Source organism: Cervus elaphus, chromosome 13 (genome assembly GCF_910594005.1).
Source record: "Cervus elaphus chromosome 13, mCerEla1.1, whole genome shotgun sequence".
NCBI lineage: Eukaryota > Metazoa > Chordata > Mammalia > Artiodactyla > Cervidae > Cervus > Cervus elaphus.
In genome coordinates this window covers 11145031-11168549 of record NC_057827.1, presented here as the reverse complement: position 1 = coordinate 11168549, position 23519 = coordinate 11145031, and the positions used below count along the sequence as shown (strand labels likewise).

Sequence of the window (23519 nt, the reverse complement as noted above, 5' to 3'; positions counted from 1 at the left end):
ACATACATCCACACAAAAACTCATATACCATTGCTCATAGCTGCATTATTTATAATAGGTAAAAAGTGGAAATAACTCAAATGTCCATCAACTGATGAATGAATAAATAAAATGTGGTATTTCCACATAATAGAATATTACTTGGCAATAAAAAGGGTTGAAGTACTGATGCATGCTATAACGAATGGATCTTGAAAACACTGTTAAGTGAAATAAACTAGTCATGGAAGACCATAATATGGTTCAATTTATATGAAATGTTCAGAATAGGCAATTCTAGCGAGACAGAAAGTTGATACCTCACTGCAGGGCTTGGAGTGTGGGGTGGGAATAGGGAGTGGAGAGTGACTGCTGAGAGATAGAAGTTTCTTTCAGGGGTGATGAAAATGTTCTAGAATTACTGGTGATGGTTGCACATTCTTGTGAATATAAAAAACATTCAGGTGTATATACTTGAAATGTATGAATTCTGTGGCATGTGAATTATATCTCAAAGCTATTTCCTTTTTTATTTTTAAACAGAGGCTATGTGAAGAGATGTTTCAGAGTAAATGGGTACTTTGGGGGAGGCAGATGGAAGTGGAAGGGCATGGAGGAAGATGGGTATTTCTTGGCCTCAGTATACTATCACATTTTAACGCAAATGATGCCTTCTCCATTTGCTGGCTAAGAATGTAACAGATTGTGTTTTAGTGGGCATTGTATGAGAACCCAGCTTTTTAACATTATACTGATGCTGCAATTGTGCATTATTCCATTTGACGGGATTAGTCTTGCCTTTGTCTTATTTTTGTATTTTTTGTAGTATTAGGTTGAAATGCTTTCCTGTTTTCAAGGTAGTGCATAATTGTGTTCTGCCCCTCCATCCATCCTACACCCTGCTTTGCTGTTTTTGTTCACACTTGCTCTCATTTGTGTCATCTTTCTTACCTCCTGTGTTTGGAACAGTCCCTAGTTCCCTGTGTGCTTGTAATCACTTTCTTCCTTCAGTGCTTGCTTCTGTGAAAGGAACAAAAAGGTATTGTTTCTTGTGGCTTAGTATCTTTTTATGTGTTTATAAATATATCCTTTTAAGGCCTTAGTAGTATTTTTTTTTCTTCAATTCTAGCATTATATTAAATGATTCCAAAACGTCTCATTTGGCTTTAGCTGTGTAGTGTTTGGGCTTTCCAGGTGGCGCTAGTGGTGAAGAACCCACCTGCTAATGCAGGAGACATAAGTGGGATTGCTGGGTCATATGGCAGTTCTATTTCCAGTTTTTTAAGGGATCTCTACACGTCTCCGTAGTGGCTGTACCAGTTTACACTCCCACTTGCAGTGTAAGAGGGTTCTCTTTCTCCACACCCTCTCCAGAGTTTATTGTTTGTAGACTTTTTGATGATGGCCATTCTGACTGGTGTGAGCTGACACGTCATTGTGGTTTTGATTTGCATTTCTCTGATAATGAGTGATGTCGAGCATCTTTTCATGTGTTAGCCATCTCTATGTCTTCTTTGGAGAAATGTCTGGTTAGTTCTTTTTCCCGCTTTTTGATTGGGTTGTTCGTTTTTCTGGTATTGAGCTGCATGAGCTGCTTGTATATTTTGGAGATTAATTCTTTGTCAGTTGCTTCGTTTGCTATTATTTTCTCCCATTCTGAAGGCTCCCTTTTCACTTTGCTTATAGTTTCCTTCATTGTGCAAAAGCTTGAAGGTCCCATTAGTTTATTTTTGGTTTTATTTCCATTACTCTGGGGAATGGGTCATAGAGGATCTTGCTGTGATTTATGTCTTTTATGTTTTTGTGATTTATGTGATTTATGTTTTTGTGGTTTCCTCCTTGTCTATGCTTATGTTTTTGTGATTTATGTGATTTACGTTTTCCTCTACAAGTTTTGTAGTTTCTGGTCTTACATTTATCTTTAATCCATTTTGAGTTTATTTTTGTGTATGGTGTTAGAAAATGTCCTAGTTTCATTCTTTTACAGGTGGTTGACAAGTTTTCCCAGCACTACTTGTTAAATAGATTGTCTTTTTGCTCCTTTGCCAAAGATAAGGTGTCCATAGGTGCGTGGATTTATCTCTGGGCTTTCTGTTTTGTTCCATTGATCTGTATTTCTGTCTTTCACTCCAGTATTCTTGCCTGGAAAATTCCCATGGACAAAGAAGCCTGACAGACTACAGTTCATAGGGTCAAAAAGAATCAGACACTCAGCATGCAGGCACACACGCATGTATACAGTGTTTGATTTCTGATTTCTTCAACAAAGTGATCATTTTTTAATAGGAGTATTGCTGACCAGTTGACTTCCAGTGGCGTTCTCCATCTGTTCCATTTGCCTCCTTTTCTGGGTTATTTCTTTACGAAGCTAGCACTTACTGAGCTTGTACTGTATGCCAGGCAATATACTAAGTATATATGCTTATTTAATTCTCACAACTAAATTTATGAAGTATATGAACTATTACTGTAGTGTTTTATAGATGAGAAAACTAAGACTCAAAAGATAATGCTGATTGTTCTTGGTCTTAACTACATATGTATAGCTTTTTGGTGTTGTATATATGTTTTCATAATGCTTGACCTTCATATGTATTTGATGGTTGCTCAAAATTTTGCAAATGTATTCCTGAATTGAATGATACAATATATATTCTGTGTCTGGATTTTTTCCCTCACCAATTAATCCATGTTTATGTCTGTCAGTATTTTGTTCCAGTTTACTGTTGCCTAGTGTTCCTTTATATGTTTATATCACAATTTTTTCATTCACCTTTCATGGACATTTTGGTTTCCAATTTAAATAATAAAATTTCTCCCCTTCATTTTTGTGCTATTTTCATCATCTGCTTTATTCTGCATGTTATTATTTTTATATATTATTGCTACTTTTGCCTTACAAACTAGTATCTTTTTAAAAATTAAAAGAAAATAAACTCATACATCATTTCTGTTGGCTTCCTTTGTGTAGAAATAAGTTTTTATCTGCTGTTTCTTGGAACAGATTTATAGAAAAATTGAACAGGAAGTACAGAGTTCTCATGTATTAATACTTTTTTCTCTCTCATTCTTTATTTCTCTCCTTTTCCTATTATTAACATGTTGCACTGGTGTGATACCTTTGTTACAGTTGATACTGATGCATTATTATTAACTAAGGCAATAGTTTACATTCACTTGGTTGTACAGTTCTACTGTTCTTCCTGAAGAACTTCTTTCAGTGTTCCTTGTAGAGCAGGCCTACTGGTGATAGATTCTGAGCTTTTGTATATCTGAAAGTGTCTTTATTTGTCCTTCATCTGTGAAGGGTATTTTTGCTTTATGTAGATTTTAATTAACAGGTTTTTTTCCCCTAGCACTTTAAAGGCATTATTCCTTTGTTTAAACTTGTTAAAACAAGTTTTCCCTTACTTTGGTTGCTTTTAAGATATTTTTTTATATTACTGGATTTCAGCAGTTTGATTATTAATGATATGCTTTGGTATGGTTTCTTTTTGCTTGTTTTTTGTTCAGTGAGTTTCTTGAATATATAGGTTTAGTTTTTCTCAAATTTGGAAATTCTTTTGCCTTTATTTTTTCAGATATTTTTTTCTGTCTCCCTATCCTTCTGGGACTACAATTATACTATTTTTAGACTGCCTTTGATATTCTCGCAGGTATTTGATGCTCTGTTCTTTATTTCTTTTTTTGCTTTCTATTTTCACATCTTCAATTTAGGGATCTTTTTTCCCTGCACTGTTGAATTTGCTGTGAGGTATTTCCAGTGCCAGTTCAGTCGTTTAGTCATGTCCGACTCTTTGCGACCCCATGAATCGCAGCACACCAGGCCTTCCTGTCCATCACCAACTCTTGGAATCTACCCAAACCCATGTCTGTCGAGTCAGTGATGCCATCCAGCCATCTCATCCTCTGTCCCCTTCTCCTCCTGCCCCCAATCCATCCCAGCATTAGGGTTTTTTCCAGTGAGTCACCTCTTAGCATGAGGTGGCCGAAGTATTGGAGTTTCAGCTTCAGCATCAGTCCTTCCAATGAACACCCAGGACTGGTCTCCTTTAGGATGGACTGGTTGGATCTTCTTGTAGTCCAAGGGACTCTAAAGAGTCTTCTCCAACACCACAGTTCAAAAGCATCAATTCTTCAGCGCTCAGCTTTCTTCACTGTCTCGACTCTCACATCCATACGTGTCTACTGGAAAAACCATAGCCTTGACTAGACAGACCTTTGTTGGCAAAGTAATGTCTCCGCTTTTAAATATGCTATTCAGGTTGGTCATAACTTTCCTTCCAAGGAGTAAACGTCTTTTAATTTCATAGCTGCAGTCACCATCTGCAGTGATTTTGGAGCCCAAGAAAATAAAGTCAGCCACTGTTTCCACTGTTTCCCCATGTATTTGCCATGAAGTGATGGGAGCAGATGCCGTGATCTTCGTTTTCTGAATGTTGAGCTTTAAGCCAACTTTTTCACTCTCTTCCTTCACTTTCATCAAGATGCTGTTTAGTTCTTCTTTACTTTCTGCCATAAGGTTGGTGTCATCTGCATATCTGAGGTTATTGATACTTCTCCTGGCAATCTTGATTCTAGCTTGTGCTTTTTCCAGCCCAGCGTTTCTCATGGTGTACTCGCATATAAGTTAAATAAGCAGGGTGACAATATACAGCCTTGACGTACTCCTTTTCCTATTTGGAACCAGTGTGTTGTTCCATGTCCAGTTCTAACTGTTGCTTCCTGACCTGCATACAGGTTTCTCGAGACAGGGCAGATGGTCTGGTATTCTCATCTCTTTCAGAATTTTCCAGAGTTTATTGCGATCCACACAGTCAAAGGCTTTGGCATAGTCAGTAAAGCAGAAATAGATGTTTTTCTGGAATTCTCTTGCTTTTTCGATGATCCAGTGGATGTTGGCAATTTGGTCTCTGGTTTCTCTGCCTTTTCTAAAACCAGCTTGAACATGTGGAAGTTCACAGTTCACGTATTGCTGAAGCCTGACTTGGAGAATTTTGAGCATTACTTTGCTAGCGTGTGAGATGAGTGCAATTGTGCGGTAGTTCGAGCATTCTTTGGCATTGCCTTTTTTGGAATTGGAATGAAAACTGACTTTTTCCAGTCCTGTGGCCACTGCTGAGTTTTCCAAATTTGCTGACATATTGAGTGCAGCACTTTTACAGCCTCATCTTTCAGAATTTGAAATAGCTCAACTGGATTTCCATCACCTCCACCAGCTTTGTTTGTAGTGATGCTTTCTGAGGCCCACTTGACTTCACATTCCAGGATGTCTGGCTCTAGGTGAGTGATGACACCATCGTGATTATCTGGGTCATGAAGGTCTTTTTTGTTCTGTGTATTCTTGCCCCCTCTTCTTAATAACTTCTGCTTCTGTTTGGTCCCTGCTATTTCTGTGCTTTATTGAGCCCATCTTTGCATGAAATGTTCCCTTGGTATCTCAGATTTTCTTGAAGAGATCTCTAGTCTTTCCTATTCTGTTTTTTTCCTCTATTTCTTTGTGTTGATCCCTGAGAAAGGCTTTTTTATTTCTCTTTGCTATTCTTTGGAACTCTGCATTCAGATGGGAATATCTTTCCTTTTCTCCTTTGCTTTTTGTTTCTCTTCTTTTTACAGCTATTTGCAAGGCCTCCTCGGACAGCCATTTTGCTTTTTTGCATTTCTTTTCCATGAGAATGGTCTTAATCCCTGTCTCCTGTACAATGTCGCGAACCTCTGTCCATAGTTCATCAGGCACTCTTATGAGATCTAGTCCCTTAAATCTATTTCTCACTTCCACTGTATAGTCATAAGGGATTTGATTTAGGTCATACCTGAATTGTCTAGTGGTTTTCCTTACTTTCTTCAATTTAAATATGAATTTGGCAATAAGGATTTCATGATCTAAGCCACAGTCAGCTCCTGGTTTTGTTTTTGCTGACTGTATATAGCTTCTCCATCTTTGGCTACAAAGAATATAATCAGTCTGATTTTGGTGTTGACCATCTGGTGATGTCCATGTGTAGAGTCTTCTCTTGTGTTGTTGGAATAGGGTGTTTGCTGTGACCATTGTGTTCTCTTGGCAAAACTCTATTAGCCTTTGCCCTGGTTCATTCTGTACTCCAAGGCCAAATTTGCCTGTTACTCCAGGTATATCCAGTTTTTTTATTTGAGTTACTGTATTTTTCATCTTTAGAGATTCATTTGATTCTTTTCAAAGTAATTATCTTTTTTTTCTATTTTTCATTAAATCCTTTAATATACTTGCAACATTTTAAAGTTTATATATTTGAGAATATCATCTTTTTCTTGTTTCTGGGTCAGTTTTCTTTTCTCAAATTTTTTTCCCCTTGATATGTTAACACATTTTTCCATTTTCTTACGTTTAGTAAGTTTTGATTGACTGTTGGACTTTCATCATGCTGTTGTGTGGATTTTGTTGGTTTCTTCTCAACAGGTTTTAATTTGTTTTGGTGGTATATTCAATTTCTTATGGAAAAATAGTAGGTTAGCACTGCTACTAAGAGGGTCATTCATTCTGCTTTGGTTTCTACCGATTGTCCCAGTTTTCAATGAGATCCTTCTCCCTTCTGGTTGAAACTTGAACATCTCCAAATCTTATGTAACCCCTGGTAACTTTTGAAATTTGAAATGTATTTGAAATTCATATCCCAGCAAATACACACCTTGAATTGTGTTTATAGACAGTTACTTTATGTTTTGGGGTTTTTTTTGCCTGTATTATTTTTGTCTTAATCTGGATTGACTTTTCAAACTGTTTTCACATAGACAACTCTTTTCCTTGACAGTGTGTTGTGCTCAAAATATGCAGAAATTTTGATAATTTTCAAACATAAAGACAGTAATTTCCTTCATAATTGTATCAATAATTTTAATCAAGATTTGAGGAGGTACTTCTTAGGCCCTCAAGATTGAAACTAGGAATGCCAATGTCCTGTTAGCAGCACTTTGGTTTCACTTTGCTTTCTAGTTTATTTACATTCACTGATTAGATACTTAAATAACAAGCTAATATGGCAAGAGATAGGAGTTAGGGAACAGATCACTTAATTTAGGTCATTCAGGTCTTCAGTAACAACAGTTGTACTGGGTTTTGTCTGTTTGCTTGATAAAGCCTATTTGGGACATTTGAAGAAAGGAGTTTTGAACCTTGGTCGTTTCGTTTAACCCGTTTTGTTGATACAGAAAACTGGAAGATGACAATAACTTGTGCTACAGTATAAAATATGAATTTCAACATTTAATTATCATTGAAATGATAATGCCTTCAAAGGACTTACTTATTTTAGAGTACCCTTTTTAAAACTTTTTTTTTTTTTTAAATGATCTCCATGTGATTTTTGTGATACTGTTTGTGTAATTTTTAGTTATGGTAATTGTAATATAGAAACTTAAAATGTATTTTTAAGGTTGTAGAGAAATGATCAGTGCTTTTCATTTTTTGTTCATATCAAGCACTAACCTGTTATTTGTCAGGATGTCTTCATGGGTATTGATACATTGTACTTCTGAAGCTGCTCAAATGTATTAGCCCTCTGAGACTGATATACTTTGCTGTCTTTTGAGTCTATTGCTGTATTATACATTCCTTTATTTCTTTTACTGAATTTATTCAGCACAAGTATTAACTGAACTGTGGTTATACATAGCTGTTAAAAGCATTCCTGGGTTCTAATCCTGGCTTTACCACTTTATTGATATAGCTGTATGACTTGGACTAGTTGCTTCTTAGTATTTGTTTCCTCCTGAGGCTAATAGTGAGGTTATGGTTAGCTTCACATCACTTTATATGTGTAAAGCAGTTAGGATACTGATTAGTATATGGGAAATACTCATATATTATTGCTGCCGTTGTAGTTATTATTAGTATCATTGTTATGTTAGGTCTTTCCTGGATACCTTTTCTTAAATTTTAATCCCCTCCCTGTGGTAGTACTTCTTTTCTGCTTTTTTTTTTTCTCATGAAGGACTTTACACTAACCTGCTGTGTATATTATATATCCTGTATTTACTATGTGTTGCACGTCACTTCCACTAGAATGTAAGTTCCCTTAAGTCAGGAATAGATATAGAAATTTATTCCTAGTGCTTAAAAAAGTGTCGGGAATATATTGGATGCTTAGTAAATGTTTTCTGAATGCATGCTGAATTTTGTGCCAGATATTGACTAGATATTGGGGATACAGAAATGAATAAAGTACAAAAAAGTTCCTTCTGTTAAATAAGCATATAGTATAATAGACTCATACCTATAAAACTGTACTTAGTTTGCCCCCCTGTAAGTGATGGTAATGGTAAAGGATACCTGAGGATGCCTTCACAGAAGGTGTCATTAAACTGGACATTTGGTCTACCTAAGAGACAAGAGGGAAAGCTATTTCCAGTCAGAGGTCAAAACTTGAAGGAAACTTAACAAGCCATTGTTACCGTGGACTAGGATAGTTTGTAGTCAAGGTTAACAACAGTGTTAACTGTTGAGGGAGAAGGAAATAGAAGTAGAGGGTGCTAGGAAATTGGTTGGCACCAGGTTTGGGAATGAGGGCTGTTAGAGGTACCAGCTGTCTAGCTAGTGCCTGGATAGAGTAATGGGATTCTGGATATTCAGTATGTGAAACTTAATGATAACTGGCTGAACCACTAACATTTTAGTTTTGGTTTTATTTTTGCAGGTGAGGGTATATTTCATTATAGATTGTCATAAACTATAAGAACTTGGTTTTTACAATATTGCCTTTTAGCAACTGTTTTAGAACTGTATATAAAACAAACTTGCCAATAACAGTTAACTTACAGAATTGAGGAATTAATATTTTTGATATAAGAATATGTACCATGTGTACAATCATCAAATTTGTATTTATTGAGTTATTTACCAGGGGTCAGATTGCTAAACTTTAATTCCTTCTGTGACACTGACTCAAATCTAGTGTCAAAATGCATTTAAAATAGTTTTGTTTAGGCTGAGAACACATGAAAAATAGTTTCATTTTGAATTATTAGATTTTAGAAGTTAGTATTGTAACTGTATTTGAGGAGCTTTTTCTGAGTTCTACATTTCAGTACAATTAGATTGAAAGCAGAAATCAGGTGTCTAGCTCCTTTTAAGCTCAATAAAAACAAAAGGCTTAGTTGTGTGTGTATGTGTATGTTTTAAAGTTCAAGTTTTTAATAGTTAATTTGTTTATATAAAATGACTATTTGGCATATTGTGGCTTTCCCCCGCCTCTAAAAGGGGTGTACATTTCACTTAGAAACAAAACTGCAGTATCACAATAATTAATACTACTGAATAAGATTCAAAATATTGGTGTTTGTGTGGAGAAATTAACCATTTTCATTTGATGAAGCAGATTTACTTGGGGATTGTCATAATTACTGAGTTATGCAATTCTAAATTGCTATTAGGTTGGTACAAAAGTAATTGGCAGCTTCGGGCCTTGAATTTTAAATCATTACAACTAGGCTCAAACACATCTTTATTAATGTAGATAGGAACCATTATAATCAACACATTTTTGCCAACGAGAAATAAGTTTGTTTATTCCTGTAGCATAAAAATCCATGCTTTGGACAAACTTTCGGAAACTGTTGAAACTCTTTTCTGCATCCTGCTGGTTGTTGAAGCATTTTCCCTCCAAAAAGTTGTCAAGATGCTTGAAAAAGTGGTAGTTGGTCAGCAAGTGGTCAAGTGAATGTGGCGGATGAGGCAAAACTTTGTAACGCGATTCGTTCAACTTTTGAAGCGTGGATTGTGCGATGAGCAGTTGGGTGTTGTCATGGAGAAGAATTGGGCCCATTCTTCTGACCAGTGCTGGCTGCAGGCATTTCAGTTTTCTCTGTATCATTGATTTGTTGAGCATACTTCTCACATGTAATGGTTTCACCAGGATTCGGAAAGCTGTAGTGGATTAGATGGGCAGCAAACCACCAAACAGTGACATGACCTTTTTTGGGTGTGAGTCTGGCTTTAGAAAATGCTTTGGAGCTTCTTCTTGGTCCATCCACTGAGCTAGTTGTTGCCGGTTGTTGTATAAAACCCACTTTTCGTTGCATGTCACCATCCAATCTAGAAATGGCTCATGGTTATTATGTAGAATAAGAGAAGATGACACATTAAAATGATGTTCTTTTTTGATTTTTGGTCAACTCATGAGGCACCCACTGCAAGCTTTTTCACCTTTCCAGTTTGCTTCAAATGCTGAATGACCATAGAATGGTCAACGTTGAATTCTTTGGCAACTTCTCCTTTATTTGTAAAAGGATCAGCTTTGATGATCCTCTAAATTGGTCATTGTCAACTTCTGATGGCTGGCCACTGTGCTCCTCATCTTCAAGGCCCTTGTCTCCTTAGCAAAACTTCTTGAACCACTGCACTGTACTTTGATTAGCAGTTCCTGGGACAAATGCGTTGTTAACGTTGTGAGTTGTCTCTACTGCTTTACAACCCATTTTGAACCTGAATAAAAAAATAAGTTGAATTTGCTTTTGGTCTAACATCATTTCCCTAGTCTAAAATAAATGTAAAATACACAGCAAGTCGTATCTTTTGCCTTTTCACACTGTTCATGGGGTTCTCAAGGCAAGAATGCTGAAATGGTTGGCCCTTCCCTTCTCCAGTGGATGTTTTGTCAAAACTCGCCACCATGACCTGTCTGTATTGGCCATACACAGTATGGCTCATAGTTTCATTGAGTTAAACAAGGCTGCGATCCATGTGATCAGTTCGGTTAGTTTTCAGTGATTGTGGTTTCCATTCTGTCTGCTCTCTGATGAATGAGGGTAAGAGGCTTGTGGAAGCTTCTGATGGGAGGGACTGGCTGTGGGTAAAACTGAGTCTTGCTCTGGTGGGCAGGGCCATGCTTAGTGAATCTTCTAGTTCTGCTTCATTGACTTACCATCTACTTTGACATAAATAAACATTGACATAAACATCTACTTCTGCTACATAGACTATGGTAAAGCCTGTGACACTGTGGATCACAACAAACTGTGGGAAATTCTTCAAGAGATGGGAATACCAGACCTCCTTACCTGCCTCCTGTGAAAACCTATATGCAGATCAAGAGGCAACACAGAACAATGGACTGGTTCCAAATTGGCAAAGGAGTACGTCAAGGCTGCGTATTGTCCCCCTGCTTATTTAACTTATATGCAGAGTACATCATGCGAAATGCTGGATTGGATGACGGGCAAGCTGGAATCAAGATTGCCAGGAGAAATACCAATAACCTCAGATATGCAGATGACACCACGCTTATGGCAGAAAGCAAAGAGGAACTAAAGAGCATCTTGATGAGTGTGAAACAGGGGAGTGAAAAAGCTGGCTTAAAATTCAACATTCAGAGAATGTTGATCATAGTATCCGGTCCCAATACTTCATGGCAAGTAGATGGAGAAACAGTGGAAACAGTGATAGACTTTATTTTCTAGGGCTGCAAAATCACTGTGGACCATGACTGCAGCCATGAAATTAGATGACTGCTTCTTGAAAGGAAAGTCCCTTGGACTGAAAGGAGATCAAACTAGTCCATCCTAAAGGAAATCAGTCCTGAATGTTCATCCTGATGCTGAAGCTGAAACTCCAATACTTTGGCCACCTGATGTGAAGAGCCGACTCATTGGAAAAGACCCTGATGCTGGGAAAGATTGAAGGCGGGAGGAGAAGGGGATAATGGAGTACCAGATGGTTGCATGGCATCACTGGCTCAATGGACATTGAGTTTGAGCAGGCTCAGGGAGATGGTGGAGTACGGGGAGGCCTGGTGTGTTGTGGTCCATGGGGTTGGAAAGAGTCAGACATGACTGAGCGACTGAACAACAACACAAGTAATAAGTCATTAGCAAAAAAAAAAAGTGAGAAATGCATATTAAAATTATATACAACTTTACCCACATTTATCTAAAAATGTATTGCAATATCAAACAGCAAAGTTCAACAATGCAAAATTGCAGTTACTTTTTGCACCAATTGAATAGATTAACATTATAATTGAGCCTGGCCAACCAGGGTGAGGAGAGGCTTACATCTTTCTCTTTCTGCCTAAGTAAGTGTCTTGCTACTGGGGCTTCTCTCATAGCTCAGTCGGTAAAGAAGCCGCCTGCAATGCAGGAGACCCTGGTCTTGCTTCTATTTCCAAGCAAAAGTGTAACAAGACTGGATCATTCTTTATGCACTACACCATTGGTTAGCATTCACTAGTGTTCTTTTATTAATGTGAATAATAGACATTATTGTTTCATACTTGTTTTTGGCATTTTATGTTCATTTTCATTGTTACCTTTAAAAGAATGAAAACTCTTAGGTATATGCGATTGCATTGAATACATACACATTTTATGGCAGTATAAGTCACTGACCCTTTGACAGTTTTTTTCCTAAATGAGAATGTAATACAGTGAACATTTTTAACTATTTTATGAGGATATAAACTCAGTAGGCTCTGTGTACCATGTAAGTACAAAGTATATCTTGGGATACAGAGGATAGGAAAATGGGACCTGGGACACCAATTTGTGGATCTTGGCATGGGTAGAATATTACTGAACATTTAAGAAAACTTGAAAAATTGGATTAGTGACATTAGAAATGCCCAGTTGGCTAACATTATGTTTTTATTAGCCAAATAAAACAACTGACTTGTAAAGATGTGTTTTTCATGGTACTGATGAACCTGTTTGCTGGGCAAGAGTAGACACACACATGTGAGAACGAACTTGTGGACACAGTAGTGGGGAGAGAGTGGGATGAATTGAGAAAGTAGCACTGAAACATATACATTATTGCATGTAAAACAGATGGCTTGTGGGAAGTTACTATATAACACAGCTCAGCCTGGTGCTGTGTGATGATCTCAGAGGTGGGATGGGGCGGGGAGGGAGGCTCAACAGGGAGGGGACATAGGTGTACTTAGGGCTGATTCACATTATTGTATGGCAGAAACCAACAACACTGTAAAGCAGTTATCCTCCAATTAAAAATTAAAATTTTAAAAATAATTTTTCTGTTCAGTAAGTGTAGAACTGTCTGACAGGGGTAGTGCTGAGTGTTGAAATTTGTAGTAATGAAAGTATATTTAATTTTGTTTTAGAGTTAAGAATAATTAATAACCTGCTTAATATTTTTTTCTTTATTAAGGAATTGGATTTTGTGAAAAAGGAATAAAGAAGAGTTTTCTGCAAGGATCACATCTAAGTGCACTTTTTGCTGATACATCACTTCTAGTAAGACATTTTTTTTCACTTTTCTATGTTATGAAATAAATACAATGGGAATGTTTTTGAAAAAAATCAAATAACAGTTAGTTTGGAGTATACATTGGGGATTAATGTAGATTAATTAAGGAAATTCGTAAAATCCAGTCTGATATTCACATACACACAATATATGTAATATTGTATAGTGACAGTTTCTTTTTTTTTTTTTTTTGACAGTTTCTTGAATAGACACTTTCTTGAATAGTTTCTTGAATAGACAGTTTCTTGAAAAGACACTGCTGAGATAATTCCAAACGTTTACATCTTTTCCACTTTCATCTTCCATGACAGTTACACATATTTGAAAAAGAAAATCTATAGTCCATATTTACTGAGACAATAAGTTGGCAGAATTGAGGGATTTTCAAATGAAAGACACAGTGGACAGGTCTAGCCATATTTCTTGAAAGGTAGAAGGATTGAAGGAAAAAATTAAGCAAATTTAAGAAATCTTTTTAACATGTGAACTTTTTTTGTGACTTTTTTTTGCCTTAACTCACAGGCCCATATTTGCAGAGTTCTGGAGTAGGCTATTTTGATTTAAAAACTTACATTGGCCTAGGTTAATTGTTTGAATATGCTGGTGAGATGTGTAGTTCTCAAAAAGCTTTCATAAGTGAAACTTCACCTGAATTCTTTTTTCTGTTCTAAATGAAAGAGAAGTGTTATAGTAATATGAGAATATTGTAAAATAATGTAATTTAACAAAACAGTAGGGGATGGTTTTTGGTGTGTCATAATATGTTCACATTGACATTGTATTAGATATAATTGATCGAGCCTGATGGTTATGTCAATAAATCTTGTGAAAGGTACTTAAAAATATTTTCTGTTGTTATTATTTTTTTCATTTTAAGAATAGTTTTGCTACTTAATGTAAGGTTTAAATTTTTCCTTCAGTGGTAGAAAGAACTTTTATGAACTTACAAAATGAGTTTTTTCTTACAATACTTTACTCCGATATCAGTTTCCTATGGCCGTACATTTTTCTTGTTAAATCTTGACTGCAGAACAACCCATTTTATGATATTCTTCAGGTTAGGGAGCTAGGGGAAAAGGTATTATTTTTTTAATTGAAAAGTATTCTTTAGTTGAAAACTTGTATATACACAGGAAGAATGGGGAAAATGAAGTTTAATTCACATTTTAAAATATAAATCTTGTTTAGTTTGCTGTCTTTTAATGTTTGATTTTTTTCTTTTCTCATCTTTTTTACATTTCTCATATGTATATATTTTGTTCACTAATAGCTCAACACTGAGTGATTTGAATTAAAGCACTGCAGGAATTTAGCCACTTCCATTCCAGAGAATTTTCCCTATAATTTCCCTATATTTCTGTTTCTTCTCTGAACCTCTGTGGTGGCTATGAGCATAACTTTAGCGGTTAAATTTGCTTCAGGGAATCCTCTGTGATAACTTCTTTTACTCAGTTCTAAAGATTATTCCTTATAGCAGGCTTTGCATGGTTCTGAGGGTTGTGATTGAATTAAGAACTACTTGGCTTGGAGTTACTGAGTACTTAGAGGGAAATGCTCTTTCCTTTTGAGTAGTTTCAGATGTTGACTTAAGAACCTCAAATTTGTTTTCCCTAATGATTCTGCCCTGATTTGAAGTAGAAATTGGAGGAATTGGCACAGATATTCGGCAATATTTTCCCTACGTTTTTTCTTTTTCTTCAAGTCTTGAAATTGCTTTGGGCTTACATTTTAAGTCTTTTATCTCATTTGAGTTAATTTTAATGTATGGTATTAGGTAAGATATAAGATTTATTTCTTTGCCAATGAAAGTCAAATTGTTCAAGAAGCATTATTGAAAAGATTGTGTTTTCCCCTACTGAATTACCTTGGCAACTTTGTTGAAAATCAGTTGACATTATATGTGGGTCTATTTCAGAACCCTATTATATCTGTTCATCTATGTATCTATCCTTATGACATTACTGTCCTGATTATCATAGCTTTATGTGAGTCTTAAAAGCAGGTAGTGTAAACCCTCCATATTTGCTCTTTTGTTTCAAGGTTGTTTTCTAGCCTAAGTCCTTTCCATTTCTATGTATTTTAGAATTACCTTGTCATTTTCTGCAGAGAAACCTTAACAAGATTTTGATTGAGTGCTTTTATCATGGAGGCTAACTGGGAGTGAATTAACCTCTTAAGGATGTTGAGTCTTCTGATGCGTGAACTTGGTATCTCTCCCCATTTAAGTTGTCTTTAGTTTCTCAGCAGTATTTTGTAGTTTTCATTGTAAAGGTACTACATGTATTTTGTTGGTCTCTGTTTACTATTTTTAATGTTATTGTAAATGGTAATGTAATATCAGCTCCAACTGTTTGTTTTTAGTATATAGCAATATAATAGATTTTGGCATAAAACCTTGTAATTTATGATTCTGCTAAACTCACTCATTCTGGTGGCAGTTTTGTGGATTCTTTCAGATGTTCTGGGCAAACCCTCATCTTGTCTGTAAATAGACTATTTTACTTCTACCTTTTCAATTTTTATGCCTTTTATTTCTTTTGTTGCTTTATTGAACTGCCTAGTGGTCCCAGTGCAATGTTAAATAGAAGTGATGAGCTGACACTGTTGCCTAACTCCTGATCTTAGGTCTTTTACCATGAAGCACATTGTACAACAGTGTATATATGTTTTATATAAATTGCTGTATAAGTTCAGATTTGTGTTAATGAGAGATGTTTTCATACATGTTCATGGCATACATTGGTTTGTAGTTTTCTAAAAACTTTTTAACTGGAGGGTTATTGCTTTATAATGTTGTGTTGGTTTCTGCCGTACAGTAGCGTGAATCAGCTGTAAATATGACTGTGTGGATCACAACAAACTGTAGAAAATTCTGAAAGAGATGGGAATACCAGACCACCTGACCTGACTTGAGAAGTCTGTATGCAGGTCAGGAAGCAACAGTTAGAACTGGACATGGAACAACAGACTGGTTCCAAATAGGAAAAGGAGTATGTCAAGGCTGTATATTGTCACCCTGCTTATTTAACTTATATGCAGAGTAGATCATGAGAAATGCTGAGCTGGATGAAGCACAAGGAATCAAGATTGCTGGGAGAGATATCAGTAACCTCAGATATGGAGATGACACCACCCTTACAGCAGAAAGTGAAGAAGAACTAAAGAGCCTCTTGATGAAAGTGAAAGAGGAGAGTGAGAAAGTTGGCTTAAAGCTCAACATTCAGAAAACTAAGATCATGGCATCCGGTCCCATCACTTCATGGCAAATAGATGGGGAAACACTGGAAACAGTGACAAGCTTTATTTTGGGGGGCTCCAAAATCACTGCAGATGGTGACTGCAGCCATGAAATTAAAAGACCGTTGCTCCTTGGAAGAAGAGTTATGACCAACCTAGACAGCATATTAAAAAACAGAGACATTACTTTGCCAACAAAGGTCCATCTAGTCAAGGCTATGATTTTGCAAGTAGTCATGTATGGATGTGAGAGTTGGAGTTATAAAGAAAGGTGAGTGCTGAAGAATGGATGCTTTTGAACTGTGGTGTCCGCAGTTCAAAGGAGGAGAAGACTCTTGGGAGTCCCTTGGACTGCAAGGAGATCCAACCAGTCCATCCTAAAGGAGATCAGTCCTGAGTGTTCATTGGAAGGACTGATGCTGAATCTGAAACTCCAATACTTTGGCCACCTGATGCGAAGAGCTGACTCCTTGGAAAAGACCCTGATGCTGGGAAAGATTGAGGGCAGGAGGAGAAGGGGACGACAGAGGATGAGATGGTGGGATGGCATCACTGACTCAATGGACATGAGTTTGGGTAAACTCTGGGAGTTGGTGATGGACAGGGAGGCCTGGCATGCTGCAGTCCATGGGGTTGCAAAGAGTCAGACATGACTAAGCAACTGAACTGAACTGAATACATATATCCCCTCTCTTGAACCCCTCTCCCACTCCTCACATCCCACCCACCTAGGTTGTCACAGAGCATCAAGCTGAGCTCCCTGTATTACACAGTAGCTTCCCACTAGCTTAACTGTTTCACACATGGTAGTGTGTATATGTCAGTGCTACTCTCTCAATTCGTCCCACTTTCTCCTTCCCCTACTGTGTCCACAAGTCTGTTTATATCTACATCTCTATTTCTATCCTGCAGATAGGTTTGTCAGTACCGTTTTTCTAGATTCCATGTATATGCAATAATTCATTCTGTATGACAGACTCTAGGTTTATCCACCTCATTACAGCTGACTCAATTTTGTTCCTTTTTATGGGTGAGCAATATTCTATTCTATATATGTACCACAACTTCTTTATCCATTCATCTGTTGATGGACATCTAGGTTGCTTCCATGTCCTGGTTATTGTAAATAGTGCTGCAGTGAACACTGGGGGTACTTACGTGTTTTTGAATTATGGTTTTCTTAGGGTGTATGCCCTATAGTGGGGTTGCTGGGTCATATGGTAGATTTATTCCTAGCTTTTAAAAGAATCTCCATATTGTTCTCCACAGTGGCTGTATCAGTTTACATTCTCACCAGCAGTGCTAGAGGGTTCCCTCTTACTTCCTCTCCAGCATTTACTGTTTGTACATTTTATGACGATGGCCATTCTGACCACTGTGAGGCGATACTTTATTGTAGTTTTGATTTGTGTTTCTCTAATGATGAGTGATGTTGAGCATCTTTTCATGTGTTTGTTGGCCATCTGTATGTCTTCTTTGGAGAAATGTCTGCTTAGATTTTTGCCCCATTTTTTGATTGAGTTGTTTATTTTTTCTGAAATTGAGCTGCATGAACTGCTTGTGTATTTTGAATATTAATCCCTTATCCATTGCTTCATTTGTTATTATTTTCTCCCAGTCTGAGGGTTGTCTTTTCATCTTGTTTATAGTTTCCTTTGCTGTGCAAAAGCTTTTAAGTTTAATTAGGTCTTATTTGTTTATTTTTGTTTTTATTTCCATTACTCTAGGAGCTGGATCAAAGAGGATCTAGCTGTAATTTATGTAAAAGAGTTTCTGCCTATGCTTTCCTTTAAGAGTTTCACAGTATCTGACCTTACATTCAGGTCTTTAATCCATTTTGAGCTTATTTTTGTGTATGACATTAGGAAGTGCTCTAATTTCATTCATATTATGTGTAGCTGTGCAGTTTTCCCAGCATCATTACTTGGAGAGGCTGTCTTCTCCATTGTATATTCTTGCCTCCTCTTTCAAAGATAAGGTGCCCATAGGTGTGTGGGTTTATCTCTAGGCTTTCTATCTTGTTCTGTTGGTCTTTATTTCTGGTTTTTGAGCCAGTACCATACTGTCTTGATGACTATAGCTTTGTAGTATAGTCTAAAGTCAGAAAGGTTGATCCTTTTAGCTCTGTTTTTCTTTGTCAAGATTGGTATATAGTTTTTTAAAATAATGTCTTTGTCTGGTTTTTATATCAGGATAATAGAGTGAGTTGGAAAGATTTTTTCTCCAAGTTTTCATACAGTTGTTGTTACTTCTTTAAGTGTTTGGTGGTAGTGTTCAGTCACCACTCATATCCAACTCTTTGCGACTTGCAGTGTGCCAGGCCTCCCTGTCCCTCACCATCTCCTGAAATTTGCCTAAGTTCATGTCCATTGCTTTGGTGATACCATCTAGCCGTCTCATCCTTTGATGCCCTTTTCTCCTTCTGCCCTCAATCTTTCCCAGCATCAGAGACTTTTCTAGTGAGTCAGCTCTTGGCATCAGATGACCAAAATACTGGACTTCTAGCTTCAGCATTAGTCCCTCCAACAAGTACTCAGAGTTGGTCTCCCTCAAGATTGACGGGTTTGATTTCCTTGCTGTCCAAGGGACTCTCAAGAGTCTTCTCTAGCACCACAGTTCGAAGGCATCAGTTCTTTGTTACTCTGCCTTCTTTACGGTCCGGATCTCACAACCGTATGTGACCACTGGCAAGACCATAGTCTTGACCTTTGTCGGCAGAGTGATGTCTCTGCTTTTCAACATACTGTCTAGGTTTGTCACAGCGTTTCTGCCAAGAAGCAGATGTCTTCCGATCTCATGGCTGCAGTCACCATCTGCAGTGATTTTAGAGCCCAGGAAGAGGAAATCTGTCACTACTCCTTTTCTCCTTCTATTTGCCATGAAGTAATGGGGATGGATGTCATGGTCTTAGTTTTTTTAATATTTAGTTTTAAGCTGGCTCTTTCACTCTCCTCCTTCACCCTCATCAAGAAGCTCTTTAGTTCCTCTTTGATTTCAGCCATTAGAGTGGTATCATCTGCATATCTGAGGTTGCTGGTGTTTCTCCTGCCTATCTTGATTCCAGGTTGTAACTCATTCAGCCTGACATTTCTCATGATGTGCTCAGCATATATATTAAACAAACAAGGTGACAGCAGGCAACCCTGTCGTACTACTTTCTCAATCTTGACCCAGTCAGTTTTTCCATTGTTACTTCGTGACCCACATACAGGTTTCTCAGGAGACAGGTAAGATGGTTTGGTATTCCCATCTCCTTTAACACTTGAATTACTGTGATGTTGAATGGCTTGCCTTGGAAACAACTGAGATCATTTTCTCATTTTTGAGGTTGCACCCAAGTACTGCATTTTGGGCTCTCTTGTTGATTATGAGGACTACTCCATTTCTTCTGTGGGATTCTTGCCCACAGTAGTAGATGATAATGGTCATCAGAATTAAATTCACCCATTCCCGTCTCCATTTTAGTTCATTGATTCCTAAGATATCGATGTTTATTCTTACCATCTTCTGCTTGACCACCATCAATTTACTTTGATTCATGGACCTAACATTCCAGGTTACTATCAATAATGTTCTTTGCAGCATTGGATTTTAATTTGATCACCAGACATCCACTACTGAGCATTGTTTCCGCTTTTCCCAGCTGCGTCATTTTTTTCTGAGGCTATTAGTAGCTCTCCACTCTTCCCTGGTAGCATATTGGACACCTTCAGATCTGGGGGACTCATCTTTTGGTGTTATATCTTTTTGTCCATTTATACAGTTCATGAGGTTCTCATAGCAATTATACTGGGGTGATTTGCTACCCCAGTGTTTGGTAGAATTCACCAAAGTAGATCTCTGGCCTTGGAGTTTCTTTGTGGGAAGATTTTAAACTGTGAATTCGATTTATTTGATTGAATAAATTGATATTGGGCTATTCAGATATATATTAATTCTTTTTTGAATATCTTTAGTTTATGTGTCCTTTAAGGAATTTGTCTGTTTTACATAAGTTGTCTAATTTATTGGCATTAAGTTTCATATTATATTTCTTTATTCTTTTAATGTTTGGAGGATCTATAGTGATATCCTCTCTTTCTAGTATTTGAGACCACCGTTTTCTAAAGGAGCACTTAATATTTAATATATTTTCTCTGTCTGCATCATACAGAGTATCTTTACATGTGTTTGTTCACATGGAGTTCAAATAATTCTTAAGCTCCTTTGTAATTTTTTTCTTGGACCTATATAATTTCAAAATAGTTTCTTAATTTTCTAGATGTTTTTCTCTAATAGGTTTTTAATTAATTCTGTTGTGGTTCAATAACATACTTCCTGTGTTTATTATAGAGTGCAGAATGTTATCTGTAAACAAATGTTTTGTGTATGCTTAATAAGTGTGTATTCTGTGTTGTTGAGTGGAGCTTTCTAAAAATACTAGTCAGATTGATTGGTAGTGTTCTTCAAGATTTGTCTCTTCTGATTTTCTATTTGTTGCAGTAATTGCTGAGAGAAGGGTTTGGAAATCTTCAACTTTAATTGTGAGTTTTTCTTTTTCTTCCTTTACTTACTGATTCATGTATTTTGAAACTCTGTTAATAGGTACATGCATTTTAAAATATATCTTGATGAATTGAGTCTTCTGACTTGAAATAGCCCTCTTTATCTCTGGTAATATGTTGTGAAGTCATTTCTGAAATAAGTTGTGTAGTTCCTTACAGAAAGTCTGCTGTTATTTTTTGTTGCCTCATATGTAAACTTTCTATTTTGTTTGATTGCTCTTCAATCTTACAGCTTTTTTAGTGATTGTGATTATGATGTCATTTGATTATAATTTTTTATCAATTATATGCCTTTATATGGTTTTTTTGAGAAAATGATGTTTTAGTGTTTTTGAGGGGTTTTTGGTAACCAAATTTAGAAACATTGGCCACTGTTTCTTCCAAGTATCCACTAGTCCTAGGAGATATTTTGGAGGGAGGGAATTTCAGTTACACAGTTGAGATTGTGTCTTTTGGCCCTTGACTCCCCACCCCCTTTAATTATTTGAATAGTTAATGTCATGTTTCCAGGTTCACTGATGTTTTTTTTCCAGTGTATACTCTGTTCTTAATGTATCCTGTGTGTTTTTTTATTTCTCATGATTATTTTTTAATTATGAGTTTTAGATGATTTTTCCTCTCTCCTCAACCTATTTATGTTTTGCCATATTAATGATTTAACCTGAAACATTCAAAATAAATTTATAATGAGAAGTGACATTTTGGTGTTACGATTTTAAGGGCACAGTATTTAGTATCTCAGTTGTCTTAACTTTTCTAAAAGGTAGTTGTTTGGATGTGGTATAACCAGGCCACAGCTAGCCCTTGCAAAGTTAGAAAAAAGCTCTTTTCCCAGTTTTAGATGGATGATGCTCTCTGCCAGGGTTCAGGGTTTAGAGAGTGGAGAACAAACTGGATTCAGTCCCCACTTTCCTTCTCTTGGCCATATGTCCATGTGCAGGGTACAGCCTCCACCTTTATTCATGTTGCCTTGAGACCTTATGATTTCTTGCCTTTCTTATGATATAGTTATAGCATTAGAAATGTTTTCTCAGGCCAGAATATCTATCATGATATCCACAAGTTTGTTAGGCAGTCCCTTTTGTAGTTAGTATGGGATTATTTTCTCAATGCTGTCTGTACTTTGTACCATTATTGATCTTATTTGTTGAATCATATGTTAATGTTTTTGAATTTTACCTAAAATTTATAACAGTATAAGTCAGAGCTTCATAAAATTAAGTGTAATTGTTTGTAGGTCATGTTTTGCCTTTACATAAGTTATATAGCAAAACTGCATTTTCAAATATTAGCTATAAGTGTGTAACCTTTATATTCAAAGTAAAATTTGTTTTCCTTGTTGAATCATGTCATTAAATACTGACTAGTAGCCATCACTATGTTCACAACATATCTTTGTATTTTTAAAATGTGTAATTAGATTCAGTATGTGCAATTCTGGATGAAATGGAATGCTTTGCTCATTTTCCATAAAACAATAGTTAAGTGATAGTCTTAATTTAGAATTGGAATTTCTGCCTGGGTTTGATTGTTTGTAAACAATAATTAAAACATCCTATTTTAGAGTGAAGAGAAATGTTTTTATATTAAAATTAAAGATAATTCTGTAGGAGCAGAGAATCTCTAATTGCATTGAAACTTACAGTACTATAGTCTCCCTCAAGTTCCTTTGACAATGAGAATGAGTGGTTATTTTGTTTATATAGTTTATACGGAAATGCAAGACATCATTTGTACCTGTGTGTGCATGTGCACAAGTGCGTAAGGGGGTTGCATTGCCCACTGAAAACTGGGCTGAAAACTGGCACTGCTTGATTTTTTTGAATATTTTTTATTAAAGTGGATGACTACTAGAGTTTCTTGCTTGTTTAGATCAGTTTTTTTCCCCTTGTGTGCTGTGATCCTGTATTAAGTTGCTTCAGTTGTATCTGACTCTTTGTGACCCTATGCACTGTAGCCTGTCAGCCTCCTCTGTCCATGGGATTCTCCAATCAGGAATAGTGGAGTGGGTTGCCATGCCCTTCTCCAGGGGATATTAACCCAGGGATTGGAAAGCCCCTTTCTTTTTGTAGTAGATAAAAATTAGAGGACCTATGACATTCATGTTTAAGTGCAATAAAAAAAAATACCATGCTACTAAAAAACCAGTGGGTCAGCAATGAGATCAAAGAAATCAGTTAATACCTTGAGACAAATGACAATGAAAATAGAGTCTTACAAAATCCATGGGATGCCCAGAAGTAGTTTGATGAGACATAGTGATACAGTTCATAATGATATAGACTTTCCTCAAGAAACAAGAAAAATCTCAATGAATAATCCAACCTGCCACCTAAAAGAATTAGAAAAAGAAGAAACAAAACCCAGAATCAGCAGAAGGAAGGAAATTAATATGAGTGGAAACAAATAAAATAGAGATCAACAAGTAATAGAAGAGATCAATGAAACCAAGAGCTGGTTTTGTGAAAGGATATACAAATTCAACAGGCCTCTGGCTAGGCTCACCAAAAAGAAAAGAGAGAAAA

At 36.5% G+C, this 23519-nt stretch overlaps 1 protein-coding gene across 17 annotated transcripts in view; it reads left to right on the top strand.

Annotated features, from left to right (window-relative positions):
• MEF2A (myocyte enhancer factor 2A) overlaps window positions 1-23519 on the top strand; it is a 204637-nt gene that overhangs the window by 20984 nt on the left and 160134 nt on the right. For 10 of the 17 annotated variants that reach the window (XM_043922289.1, XM_043922303.1, XM_043922304.1 and 7 more), the window contains exon 2: window positions 13115-13200. The exons of 6 other annotated variants lie outside the window; for them this stretch is intronic. The gene's annotated coding sequence lies outside the window, so the exon portion shown is untranslated. Of the gene's footprint in view, window positions 1-13114; window positions 13201-20932; window positions 20974-23519 lie in introns of all 17 variants that reach the window. One more of the 17 variants, XM_043922291.1, reaches the window with a different exon arrangement.